We start from the raw sequence: 14,977 nt of genomic DNA on the forward strand, positions 1-14,977 counted from the left end.
AGTTTGAGATCACCCTTTAAATAGATACTTAGTTGTGGGTCACCAATATGGATGGAGTTAAGAACACAGGAACACAAGGTAAGTATGGCTCAGAATATGTCAGCTTTTTTCATTTTGTCAAATTCCACTTCTGTAATAATCTCCTAGAATTATCTGCAAGTGAAAAATGTTCCTTGACAACTTACAATAACAACTGACATGAAAAGAGCAGCTGCACTTGAAAGCAGCACGGGTTTGATTTGTATAAGTTGAATGGTGCTTTTATTTCTTGCATTACTACATTGTCTAGAAAATAAATAATGACTTAGTCCAGATTTGATTTGATTTTGTTCATTCAATTGCTCACCCACTGAACTTCCTAAAATCATTTACAGATATATTATTTTTTGGTTTTGTTGTCATTTCCTCTTTTGTTTTGCTGACAGTAACACTACAGACCATTGGCTTATCTCCCCTTTTGCACTCTGACATGAATGACATGATAATGTTATAGCATATGTCGTTCTCATTTTTTTCTGAGCTAGTTAGAGCAGAAAGGTCTACATTATTAAAGGTATTTGAGCAAGTGGTAATATACTTGTCACTTAGTAGGATTATCAAAGGCAGCAGCGTTCCTAATTCCTATTGATTGCATTACTTTACTTGCTATAAAATGGTAAACATTCTTTAATAATTTAAACAAAAAAACTATTTTTTCTTCTCGATTTTTAACAGTATGTTATGACAAGGCCAGTCAATTATCTGTGACTGCACTTCTGGTCTAAACTGAAGATAAAAATTCCTTGCAGCATCTATTTGTATTTTTTGATATCTAAATAGTTTTAAAAGTCTAGTTCAAAATGGCAGAATTGTTTAGAAAATGGAGTTATTTTCTGAGCAAGAATCACGAATTTTTCACAGAACTTCATCTTAAAGTACCATTACTCTTCTAGCTTGTTACAGTGTAATACATTACATAGGTACCTATCTTTTGTTTATAAGAAACAAGAATTTTTCTGTGTCACTAGATACAGTGGAATGTGTTTGCAAACTTTGCATAAGATTTGTTTTAGAAGTGCAAACTAAATTTCACTTATGTAATTTTCAGTAATAGATTCGAATGGCTATGTCAAAGTACTTCTCTTAGGATATTACAAATATCAAGACAAATAACTCGCTGCTCATATCATCAAGAAATATGTACCATTTAGTGGGTGTTACAGGCATTATAAGTCATTATTTACATAACTGGCATAGTTCTGGATGAATATTTGAAGACAAATGAGAAGTTTTTTACGTAATGGAATTTTCATCCAGCAGTAGACCTTCCAAGACATTTTTTTCACCTCCGTCTTTTAAGAGAAAATCAGTTTCTACATAAAATTGAAAATGCCAAGTTTCAATTGTCCTGGTTTGTGTGCATATTCTATTGAAAAAACTAGATAAATTATCTAATTTTTGTTAAGAAACCAGCATATTTTAATTTCTCAAATCATGTTAAAATGTTTTAGTTTGTTACCACAATGTTGACTGTCAGGAGGTAAAAATAGGTAAATCTCTCTTTTATAATTAATTGATATTTTTTTAAGATAGTTGTAGCCTAAGGATGGAATAGTCTTGCACCATGGTTACCATAAAACAGAACTGTGTAAGATGTAAAGGTCTGTCCAACTAAAAGAAAACAAAGCATTTACATTTGATTTAACAAATATAACATTGACATTTTGATTAATAAGTAATGAAATGTTTCTCTCTGCCAGAAATATTCTTCCCAATATTTTCTGTTTCATGAATATTTACTTAAGTTTTCAATTCAGGACATGATTAGAATAAAATAATAACACATTATTTTGTATAGTGGGGAAGCATTCATTAGTGGTTAAGAGACAGAAAACTGAATGTAGACTAAATGGTGCGGTTTATTAAATGAAGGATACGGACTGCCTTAGAGCATCTGCAGGCAGATGTTTTCTGCACCTGTACAGATGGAAGACCTCATGCTGTTGTGATCCTGCCAAATAATTGGGAATGATAGCTGCAATAGTTGGTGGTGTTCATAAGGATAAAGACCTGTTTGTACCTTTATTCTCTGACTAACTTCTGGCCATTCGGAAGGATCTCAATCCTACCAGCAATGGAAGAATGTCATCTTAAGTTTAGCCTTCTAAAATTATTCCCAGTCGTCCCAGCTCCCTCTGTAATCAGTGAGAAGAGAGAACATTCTCTAAGAGAGTCATCCCATCCAAAGATATCAAGAAACATGGGGAGAATTGCTGATAGGCAGTGCTTGTTTTTTTCCTTTGAGTTTGGAGAGGGAATGACTAGTTTAGGCTCCTATTTCTTAGATTTTTACTATTTTAAGGATAATGTTGTATCTTATCTTTATTTAAATTCTATGGAAATATTTCCATCTAGGCTCCCTTTATGCTTATAAAAAGAGAAAAAGGTCATGATGCATTTGACATATCAAATATCAACCTTAGAATGAGATAAATCATCTTCTGAAATGCCCTTATCTCCCCTGTATATAAAGAAACTCTACTCATAAAGAGGCTCTACACCATATACAACATGTAGTCAAATAATTCCGTCTTATAGTGACTGGTCAGTAAAATGGGAGGTGACATGTTAATATTGCTAAGAATTATACATAACGAAAAAACAGTCTCAAAGATACTAAGCTAGTGAAAAGCCTTAAAAAAATTATTATGTAAAAGGAGAGAAATTCTGGCACCATTACTAGTAGTTCTCTGAATATGTCAGCCCAATTTTCTATGATAGCCAAAATGAAATAATGTGTTGGGAATTATGGTGGTAAGAGAATAGAATCAAATGGCGATAGTGTTTTGCATAAATACATGATCTTCTCCTGTCCGTATCTTCTATGTGGTCTTGTCTCCCAAGGTCAGTAAAGACACAATAGAACCCAAACACACTGGAAGACAAAAGCTAGAAGCTTTCCCTTTAGTGTGGAATAGTTTCTGTGAGAGCAGATTAAATCTTTCCTCTTCAGCATTGACTTGGATATGATAAAAATGTGGAAATCCATGACAAGGTTTAATATGGAATGATTATATGTTGTTTCACACAGTCTAAAAACATGATTGTCAGGGAAATTATCAAGCCTCAGATTTAAAAACCTTTAAAAAAAAAAAAAAAAAGCTACTTTTTCATCCGTAGCATAAGTAACTTTTGGTACTGAGAGATGAGGAGGCCAGAAGTATCAAGAAAGTCACATAAATTTACTGGAAAGTGCATGCTTCAGTTCTTTTAAACCCACATGCCTGAATGTAGCCTCCATGTGGCCCGATTTTTTGTTCTGCCTTGATGTTTGCTACTGCTGCTGCTGACTGGATGCTGGTCTAGGCTGACTTTGGTCTGGCTCCATGATTTTTATGTTGTTACCAAGTTTTTCTTGTAAACAGAAATTCCAGATTGCAGCTAGGTCTATTACCCTAAATCACCGAAACCCTAAGTATTTTTATTTAATGGGTCCACACAGCCAGGAAATGCGGAGTTTCGCACTGCTTTGTAGATTTTGCTAATGAGTTTATCATACTTCATACACTAATGGTCATCACTGGTAGGACTGATAACAAATGGCCAAAGAGGAGTGAGAATTCCTGAGGAAGTTGCTCAGAACGTGTTGTTGCTTCTGGTACAGGAAGGAATGCTAGTCACTAACAATTGTAACTTTTTTTTTTTTTTACGACTAACGAAAAATTAAAAAATAGTGGACGTGTTACAGTTGCTCAGGGGACTGATCTTCCTGAATGTGCAAACTACGTACTAAAATCTTCATGTTGTTAACAGCCACGAGATATTTTCCATGTACCTGGGAGAGACCAAGCTAAAAAGCAGGCTGTGAGCTTCCGTGTGAACCATCTCATCACATCTAGCACTTTGCACTTGCACACCTTATTGTGCTTATCCATGCAAAACCCTTGCTATATTGTGATGTAGCTGGCTTTGATCTATTCATCGAAGAGCCTTTAAATTTCTTCCTCTTGCCAACCAGACCCACTGTTTTCATTGCTATATTTTTCTTAATCTGTGTAATAACTTTATTGAATAAAACCATAATTACTAGAAGCTATTAGAGCTAAGAAAATGCCTTAGGTCAAATTCCTTTGTAGAAAAACAGTGTATTGCCATTTGCAAGCTACCTGCAGACACTAAAGAGAGCTTCATCTGAAAGACAGACTCGCTGTTTTACTCACAAATATGCTGACCAGTACAATCAAATCAGCACTGTTTGCAGGTCTCTTTAGTTGAGTCATGCACAGATACTTTATCACTTACTGATAACAGACTGCAAGTGTAATGCTGCAGTCAGCACTGGTCATTTGGCTCTCTCTTCACTTTTTTTCTCTGAAGTGTTTTTGTGAGAATTAAGAAAACAATGGCACTATCTGTTAAAAAAAAAAAAAAGTTTTATAAGTCAAAAGGAGGCTGTGCACTTCATTAAGCAGGCCACTTGCTAATAAGCTTAGTAAAATATGAGTCCACACATTTTTCTTTAATGTGATCCCCTGCTGTAGCCTTTTCTTTTCCAGATAAGTGTACAGACCCCTTTCAAAATGATTTGTGATGTTTTCCTTTAGTGAGCTTAGAAGGTTTTGGTGTTGTGGGCTAATAAAAAGCTAATGCCTTTTTATTAAATGGGATAATGGTTCGATTCCTTATGAATTGAGGCCTCATCACACCTACTAAGTCTTAGTTACTAGTAATTTAGAAATCTAACTTAGTTTTCTGAAATCTTCCACCATCTAACAGTGATTTTTTTTTTTTTTCCTAACGAGAATCATACAGGTAAAGGTAGATTCTGTGTTGAGCATTTAGCTTTCATTCCTGTGGTACTGTCGTGGTTTAACCCGACTGGCAGCTAAACACCACACAGCCGTTCACTCACCCTCCCCCCTCCCTCTCTGGGATGGGGGAGAGAAACATAAAGTGAAGCCCGTGAGTTGAGATAAAGACAGTTTAATAAGACAGGAAAATAATAATAACAATAATAATAATAACAATAATAATGTGTACAAACAAGTGATGCACAATGCAATTGCTCACCACCCGCTGACCAATGCCCAGCCTAACCCCGAGCAGTCTGGCCCCCCTCCCCTGGCTAGCCACCCCTATATATTGTTTAGCATGACGTCAGATGGTATGGAATACCCCTTTGGCTAGTTTGTGTCACCTGTCCTGGGTCTGTCCCCTCCCAGCTCTTGCTGCACCCCCAGCCTGCCCGTTGGCAGGACAGAGCAAAAGGCTGAGATGTCCTTGGCTTGGTATAAGCACTGCTCTGCAACAATTAAAGCATCGGGGTGTTATCAGCACTCTTCTCATCCTAAGCCAAAACGTAGCATTCTACCAGCTACTAGGAAGAAAATTAACTCTGTTCTAACTGAAACCAGGACAGGTACCATTTTTCTGAACTTTTTCTTTCTAATCCTTCCATGTAATAAATGCCACAAATCATGTTGATGGCTGCTCAGTAGACGTATTCCACTGCAAAAAAAAAAAAAATATATCCTTTCCATAATAAATGAAGCCAAGCTGCACTAGACATGTTATAGGGGAGAGAAATTTTGACTTGTTTAGACTTCACAGGAAAGGAAAGCCTAATCAGACAGGCAAAAGGACCAGTGGCTACAATCCCTCTCTGGCTATGCAAAAGATCTAGATTCAGCATTTGCAGAACCAGCATGTATAAACCAAAGTATACCTTCCTAAATGAGTATGTTGTTCATCTGGGGAAACTGATTTTTAGGTCTTCAGAGGATCTCGGAAGAATTTTGCACTGTTGTCATTATAATGCCATGTACTGTGCTCATGTATATTTGTTCATCAGCTTGGTTGATGAACAGTAGTAGTTCTGTAACTATTTGGTTGCAAGACGTATGCCAAGAATCTTCCCGCTTTGGTACAATATGACCGTTCTGTCTTGACCTGTTCTATCTCTGTAGGACAGCATTTCACTGTGAGATGTACTGTTACATATTTACACTATTTATTTATAGTACAGCAATGATCTGTAATAAAGATCAGAAGCCCTTTGTCAAACAGAAAGACTGGGGCCCAAGAGTAAGATGGTCTTTACTCGGTAAGATAACTTTTTATCAAGAAAGTTATAACATCAGATAAGCATCAGTGTAGTAATCTTTATCAAACCATTTTTTTTTCTGTATCTTTCCCAGCTATATCATTTACTGTGAAATAACCTAGATTCTGACACGTTACTTTACATTTAACCTCTTTCAATCACATAGGACATTAAAAAGAAAGTGGTATTGTGTTGGTGCATGAATCGTGGGTGGAACAATGGGTCCTCCACCCTCAATCCATTTTCTTTAACTGACACCTTTTCCTGTCACAGAGCCATTTGCTAATTTAGAGTTCCCCTAAAGTGCACCTATTCTCATTTTAAAATCTCCTCATGTTGTTTGGCTGGTGAAAAAAACCTTTATGTGAAACGATCATGTGGCTTGTCCAATGGCAAAAGCAATTGCAAGTTCACATAAAATATCCAGTCACATGAGGCATTCTTGATGGAAATATGCTTTTTTTTTATTAGACAGTTTTCTGGGAAAATGGCTTTTCATAATCAGTTTCCCCCCACTTGAGAACGCCTGGAAGACCATCAGCAAGGGGAAATTACGCGTGTGACCAGTTTTCACTCAGTGTTTACAGCTCTCTAATATAAATACATGTCATCATGTATTTTACCACTTAGTCTTTTGGTGTTTGAAAAAGATAGGGAAGCAGTTATTTTTAAGGGGAAACAGCTGCTAATTATGTTATAGTGCAAAAAAACAAGCAACTAGACCTAACAGACTAATCCATATTTGGGAGTCTCGGATCTCTCTAAGACCCGTTTGTGACTTTACAACATGGAGGAAGCACAAGATTAGATTTACCAAGAGCAGTGAGAGGACAGTAAATGGGAGAGTTTGTGTGGGATCCAGACCTTGGTAGGGAAGAATCGAGTCCTTGTTTGTTTGGGTAAGTGAATTTCTATACCTGCTGCTTGATAGGTTGCATGCAGTCCTCAGGATCTTTCATGTCTTTGGTGCTCTGTTGTATGAATTGGACAGAGGCCCTTCTAGCTGAGTGATCACTGGACAGGCATTGCTTTTATTAAGTGGAATCTTAATGAAGCACAGATTGCAGCTTCAGCTGCTAAGAGGCAATAAACAAGGGAGTTTGCTTGTAAGAAGTTAATATTTCTCCTTCAAAGAAAAACAAGAAGTCAGGGGTAGTAACTGAGACAGCCTCAATAACATTCAAAGGAGGGTGAGAGACAGATCTGAAGCTATGATTTTTATTCTCTCAAACTTGGATAAGCCGTGGAATGTATTGATTTATGAACTGTTGAACTGTCACCTTACAACACTTGAAGAGATGATCCGTGGACTAAAGAATAAACTTGGAGATGATGGTAGAATGGGATTTTGAAGACAAGATAAAAGAGAATAGGGTGTGACTCAACACCAACATATGCATCTGTCAGTAAGATCTAGAGATAAGCAAACTATAGAGCCTGTTAGATACAGAATGGGACCCAAGGGGAAACATGACCACAAAGGCGAGAGGAAGAATTGCATTAGATGTAAAGAAGTTTGCTGAACTGAAGAACAAAGAACAAAAGCTAGTGATAAGGAAATAGAAAAAATGAAACCAAACACAGCCAAATGGGGGAGAATCAAGGAAACAAAGAGGATGTCCTGGGTTGTTGCATTCTTTCTGTTTGACATCTCACTAGGTGTATATCTCACTTGATATATTGAGAGAGAGAGAGAGAGAGAGAGAAAGAAAGAAAGAAAGAAAGAAAGAAAGAAAGAAAGAAAAAGAAAGAGAAGAAAGAAGAGAAAGAGCTAGTATTTACACAAATAATAGAGCATCATGTGACCCTTGTCTCCCTGTTAATAAAATTCAGGAAGCCTGTAACCAGCATAGGTCCATAGAACTGTGAATTGGACAGTGTGAAGGGAGGTAGGGTGTTTGCTACAGAAAGGTTTCACATGGCAACAGGGGGAAAATCAATACTGTTTCCCCTGCTACGTCTAGTTCCTTCTAGAACTAATCAGGATAAATCATAAAGCTGAGAACATGCATAAAAAGAAGAAAATTTAGCTCATTTTCTGAAGAATCTTCTGAACAATAAAGAAAAAAAGTGTGGTGAACAACAAATAGCAATGTTAGTCTGAATTTTGGTGAAAAATGTGATTCAGACAAGTTCAGACCCAAAACTTGTAAAGGAAATTAACAAGCAATTCCCTTATAACATCAATAAGAAGATATCAGGAAAGTGTGAAGTTTTAGTTTTGGGTGAATGTGGCTGACATTAGGAATAATATAAGGAATGCCCCACATCCAAATGGATATTCTGTCTTAAATTTCATTAAGGAGAATGATATAGGGAATGGTCAGGATGACTAATTGGAATCCATGCGTAGAAATAGTATTAATTACGTAGGAGATGGAACAGAAGTTAAAAAAGTCTTTTTGCCTAGGTCTCACTTCTAAACTAATGCAAGATTTTCTGAGCTATCGTCAGACTTTATGAATGGGCTTGATCCTGGAACCTTACTTACTCTGTCAGACTATATGGCTTGGCCCATTAAAACAGGCAGTTACCTTGTATCTCTGGTGCAGTAAATTTGGAGAAGTTAATACTGTGCATCTCTAAATACTGGCAAAACTAACACTTAACATATACACAATGACAAAGATGCTTAATGTCTTTTTTCACAGTAGAGGTCACCATATAACTGTAGTAACAAACAATGCCTACATTTAAGAAAGATGGAAAATCAAACCAAGCAACCTAGTCCTTAACTCAGCATGTTGAAAAGATATAGGCAAAATTCTGAAAAGAGAGTAACTAACTGCAAAGGTAAATAGAAAATGGTGGAGAATGCAGTCTGTTTTTAATGAAGATAGGTTATACAAGACTGAACTAATATTCTACTTTGATAAAGAACAGAATTTTTAAAATGGGAAATTAAATAGATGAATTCTATCTGAACTTCAGTAAGCATGCAATTATAGAATCAAACAGAGAATTGTTAGTTAAACTGGAAAAAACAAACAAAAACAAACAAAATACAACAACAACTAATAACATCAGAATAAAATTAGTTAAGGGTGAGATAATAAGATGTTTTTGCACTTGATATCATGCCACCTGAGAATTCATTTACTAATGTGAAGATAAGAGATCTTTTAAAAATTGTATGGGTGATAAAGAAAGGTGCTCAGAAGAGTTATCAGCAAGGAGAAGGTTACTGATAAAGTTGATCAGTGATCACTCTGAGATTAATCTTTCTTAATATTCTCTTCAGTTATGTTGAGAAGGGAGTGGTGCGCTAATGAAATGTACTAATGAATCAAAATTGAAAGGCATTGTCAATACAGAAAAGGAATCACTGTACAGAGAGCTGGCTTTGCTTCATGCTGAGGGCAATAAAAAAAAGAATTTGTTTTAACTGCAGAAACTACAGGGTCATGCAAACAGAGAGTACTCACTGCTGTGCTGTTACAGTCCATGAGTTATAAATGGAAGGGTAAAGAGTTGAGAAAAGCTGAGGAGCACAGGATGTCTTTGAGCCAGCAATATAAAATAGCATTGGATCTGCTCTTAGGATGTATTACAGTAAATAGTTTGAGGAGGTGAAGAAATACTGCAGAATAGTGCAAGGTACTGATATATCCTCATTGAAATACTGTGTTACGCATTGGCTCGCCCATTAAAGCTGGAAGAAGCGTTGGTGAAGAGAAGACCAGGGTAATGAGAAATTTGACTTATAAAAGGACACAAAAAAGTGTTTATCTTTTCTAACCTAATAAAATAAAATAAAATAAAATAAAATAAAATAAAATAAAATAAAATAAAATAAAATAAAATAAAATAAAATAAAATAAAATAAAATAAAATGAGACAGGACATGAATATATTCTACAACATAGGAGGGAAGTGTGCCTAAGGAAACAAGAAGGACTGAGAAGAGTTATTTAATTTAAAGAACAATATTTGTACAAAATGAAAATGCATCAGTAAACTTAGTCTGTGACTCAATAAACCTAGTCAAACTATGATTAGATTTTGGGTTTCTAAGCTACCACTGCAAAAAGTATGAGAAACCAAGAAGCAACTAAGAAATGTGGTTATCCGTGAAGGAGATATGAGATGGCCAGAGTTTAGCAGTCAGAGCATGTCATCTTTTTCTTGTGTCTGCAGCTCAACATTATCCCAGGCTATAGTCTACATCATGGCTTATGTAAATGCAGAGCATCAATCTGACAGTTATCTGAGATATGTGGATTTAATAAGACTGTCCATTTAGGATTAAAGCAAAAGTCCATCCAGCCTAGTAGTCTGTCTTTGATAGTGGAAAGCTGTTGCTGCTGAAGGAAACTGCATAAGAAACGGGGTGAATATAGTGCAATTATTGTGCTGGTATTTTCTCCATGTTTCCGATAGTCAGTAATTCAGAGACTTCCTAAGCTGGCAGTTGTATCCGGACCATCGAGTTTATTAGCCCTTGATGAACCTATCCTCCATGAATTTGTCTAAACCCTTTTTGAACCCTTTTATTCTTTTGGCCTCCAGAACATCCTGTGGCAATGAGTTCCCCAATGTAGTTATGTGCCGTGTTATAGAGTTTTTCCTTTTGTTAGCTTGAACAGCTTGCCTGGTAAGTCTAAAGAGTGTTGCCTAGTTCATGTTATGAAAAGCGCTGAGTACACGTTCTTTATTCATTTCCTTATCATTGAGAAATGTTTGATCCTCTGTTGTAATACATCAGTTGTCTCCTTTTGTAGCTATGGCTGTAAGTTGTCTGTATATGGTCTGTACAGTCACTTCTCATAGGGAAGCTGGTCCATTTGACAGGGTTTCTTCTGGCCCTCTGAACTCTTTCTAGTTTCACTCTATCTTTGTACAGCTCAACTTACCATGAGATGAACTCATCTGTTCTGTCTGTGAACTCATCTTTTGCATGCTTCCAGTAAACTCAAGAATCAAAATGTTCAATTTCTGTCACTGTCAAGTTAAAACCTGAATCAAACTGACTATTCAAAAGTGGCTGTTCATGCATTGCATTTAGTTGGCTTGTCTGAGCAAGGACAGTTTTGTCAAAGCTAGCTATGAGACGTTATTTCTATAGCAACTGTATTTCTCAGCTTGTAAACCAAAAATATATACTGAGTCTGTCTGCAATGCTGACGTATTCGTGAGTATGATTTATCTTTCCAGACCTCATTATGTAACAATTAGATGGTCATACCCAAATCGTGGTAGGCTCTCTTCACATTCGTCAGACAGGGAAAAGACATTTCCCAGTAGTTTCTTCCTCTTCTCTGAACATTATTTAGAAGGTCTTGTAAATTACTTCAGGATTTACTACTTTTTTTTTTTTTTTTCCACATACTGAAATGTAAAGAAGCCAAGAATGATTAGCTAAAGACTATGTGTTCATCTTTAGATATAAAAAAATTGCCCATCCCTAAGTGACAAATTAGCTTTGTCATCTTCCCAGTCTTGTTTTTTCCCTTTCCTGGAGGAAATTAAAGCCTTTCGGAAATGAATGCTTTTGATTTTAGGGATATAAGGTGTATTTTTTAAAAAAGAATGCTACAGCTTTTTTTAAAAAGGTCTCCAAAGAGGCAAAATAGAAGTCTGATTCTATTAAAAAGTAGAGCAGTAATGAAAATACGGTCACATTTTTGCCAAATTTCAGCGAGCCTCGAGTACCTACTATGTACTGTTCAGCTCCATTTGCTAAACATAAGGTCACTATGGTTAAAAAGATCCTAGTTTAATATCTTTCCATAACGTGCTCAGCTCAGAGGGACATGTTGCATTCAATAAGAAAGATAATTTATTCTGAAAAATGGAATGTATTGAATATGCCAATTGCTTAATCACTTTCTGCATTAGACCTATCCCTCTGAAACGTAAATACTTCTTATAGGGTGTAAGCACCCTGTAGCAGCAGAGCTGATGAATTAAATGTGCATGATTGTCAAGTACGTGTACATTTCAAGAACTTTGTGAAATTATCAGGCATGTGAAAAAAGTGATAAATGAAGAATTGAAACCACTTCCTTGCTTTTATTGGTTTGCATCCCAAACAGCAATTTATTTATTTATTTTTAACAGAGCAGCTCTTCCCCTTTTTTTTAAGCATTCATTTATAACCTTTGCAGTGTGCCAGTATTAAAAAAAAAAAAAAAAAAAAGGAACATTTACACAATAAGCCAGTCACCCATCCTGTCATTTTCCACATCCCCATTGTAATTATTTGAAATCCTTGTGCTTGAAGAGGAGTTTTTCTCCCTCCCAACCCAAATTCTATTTTGGGAGTAGACTTGTAATTGTGTGTTTGTTAATATAGCTGTCTGTTGCCATGAACAAAGTGAGGTCACCAATTCTCAATTACAGCTTTGCCACAGAGTTAAAGGCTTTAAAACGGCTAACACTTACTTAAACGCACCATTTTTTGTTTTATATTATTTCATTTTGCTGTGTTCTTAAGTTGCTATCAATCTGAATGATATCTAAGTTAAAATAACTAGCATTAACCAGCTCGTTTAGTGATAGGCTGGAACTCTTCCTACTGTTAAGTTTGTCTCTGACTTTCGTATTTAATATGCAATGTTCAGATGTTCTCCATTAAAGACTTGGCAAGGGTTTTCCTGGAAATACATTGCAAATTAGTGTGTATGAAGCATTTTTAAAATGTTTTATTTATCTAACCTGGTGTTATTTAGAAAAAGTTCATCTGATTACAGTGCTCAAATTGTTTATGTTTTGGATTTGTGTTTATACACGTTAAAACTTCACTAGAGTGCTACAATTCACAATAATTTATTTTATTAACACGCTATCAGTGCTAAGGCTTATACTGCTTTTACAGTTTCATCTAAGTATGCTATCTTTCTTCATCTGTCCTAAGCTCTTAGAAGATTTTTTTGTTGTTGTTTTTAATGTGTATATCCCAGAATGGATGAGTGTGTTGAAAACTTGAGGCAAATTTCTGACTAATAGGAACTGTCACAGCTGCCTTGATGTCAGCATGTTATGTCACAGTTCAGACCTGCGGAAGGGTTGACTCAGAACATCTATACATCTCCAGTACTTTAAACCCTCCGTAAATACATTAGTTGATTTTGTGTTGTTGTTGTTTTTATAAAAAAATCTTTCAGTGTTTTTTTCTTCTGAGATTTTTTAACTTCAGATTAGCAGTTTCATCAGGGCTGAATATTAACACAGAATCATCAACAGGAACATGAAGAAAATGAAATTTACAATATATGATCATACATGTATTTTTGGAAAGACTTTCAGGCATTCTAAAACTATCAGCATTAGAAACCATGAAAAAATACATACATTTCACATCAAGTGTTTTTGATTGATTTCTGTCATGATAAGATTTCCCCAGCTGCTGGCTCCAAAGCCACCTATGCATTTTTGGCTTTGCCACATAATAACACACACTAGTTTTATATAAAAATAATGAAAAATATAAATATTATATAAGAAAACACATTATATTATATTACTATAAAATTATTTATTATTTATATAATTATTACATTATATATTGAATACATACTGAAAAAGAAAAAATCTGGTTGCAAACTGAATGATGAAAAAGTTATGCCCTATGATGTAAATATCTCACCACTATTTGAATTTTTAAAAAAATAAAAATAAAAAAAAAAAAAGTACCAAATTAATTAAACTACATGGAGATTAGTTTTGCCATGTTTTTTAGGTTCTACAATCATATAAAATATATCTACATTTTTGTCAATGCATCAGAAAAGCTGGACAGTTCAATCACCACTGAGTGGAGAATTCAGCAGCTGAAGGAGTCTCAGGGCAAAAACTGAAACATAGCAAAAGTTGAAAGCAAGACTTTATGTCCATTATTATGTTAATCCGAGAAGGTGAATGTCATGTGAGATCTTATGTACTGATCTGAAATTTAGCAGATCTCGTTATCACTCTTTTGATTATGAACTGGCTAAAGAACTGGCTCAAGAACATCTTCCTATTGAAGGCAGTGCTTACATACGTTCAATTTCATATATTTCTTCATTTTCAAAATCATATCCTGTTTTCTAATTGAGTAGTTTCAAAGACTACAATATTACCAGTTGAGGCAATGACCACCATTATGAGCCAGCAGTCAACGTACTTATGCTTCACTCCACTTAGACTTATGTACTGAGGATGACCAGGATTCTTAAAAGTCTCATGGCTTAAAATGAATGGGGTTTTCTGTTTTAATGTGATTATAAAGTGAGAAATGAAAAATTCCACGCAGGGACAAAGTAGAATTAGTGGTAACAATTTTTTTGTTGTATTTGGTTTCACACCTGATAGCCAAGATACCAGAATGGACAAATGCTTCATATTTGCTTGTCATCAATGAATCTCTTCACAGTCCAGCAGAAAACAAAACACATTGTTGTAGTTATCTGGTATGTTTACAATACACAAAGGGTACTTCCACTTCTGAAAAGCTGATGCCTTTTATTGTAACACAATGAATACACCTGCAATGAAGTTTGTAAGTCTTTGGGAGGTATGAATAATAATCTTAAAATGATTTAGAATAGGTGTAAATCTTCTAGCTATATGCCTGATGTTTGTTTCCTCATCAGCAGAGATGATTTGAAAGGCAGATGTGTTTCTTCTTAAAAATCTGAGATACACCTCAGCTCCCATATTGTTTGTACCTACAGATGAAATTAGAACTTCCTCCTATTGTCTTTCTCGTATGTCCCATCGTCCCTAACTGACGCATATTGTATAGTCTACTCATTTCAAACAAGGCAACAGCATTTTCAAGATGAAACTGTTTCTCAAACTAAAAAATGGCTGAAATCCAAAGATTATTATTATCCCATCCATTCCTCACAATGTTGCATGAGAGACTTTTCCATATCACAGGCACACTTTCTGTGGCCATTTCTTTGATTT

The 14,977-nt window shown here is 35.5% G+C and overlaps 1 protein-coding gene across 6 annotated transcripts in view; it reads left to right on the forward strand.

Moving 5' to 3' along the window:
* MINDY4 (MINDY lysine 48 deubiquitinase 4) overlaps positions 1 to 14,977 on the forward strand; it is a 100,754-nt gene that overhangs the window by 41,571 nt on the left and 44,206 nt on the right. The window lies entirely within an intron of this gene.

The sequence above is a fragment of the Anas platyrhynchos genome, chromosome 2 (genome assembly GCF_047663525.1).
Source record: "Anas platyrhynchos isolate ZD024472 breed Pekin duck chromosome 2, IASCAAS_PekinDuck_T2T, whole genome shotgun sequence".
Taxonomy (NCBI): domain Eukaryota; kingdom Metazoa; phylum Chordata; class Aves; order Anseriformes; family Anatidae; genus Anas; species Anas platyrhynchos.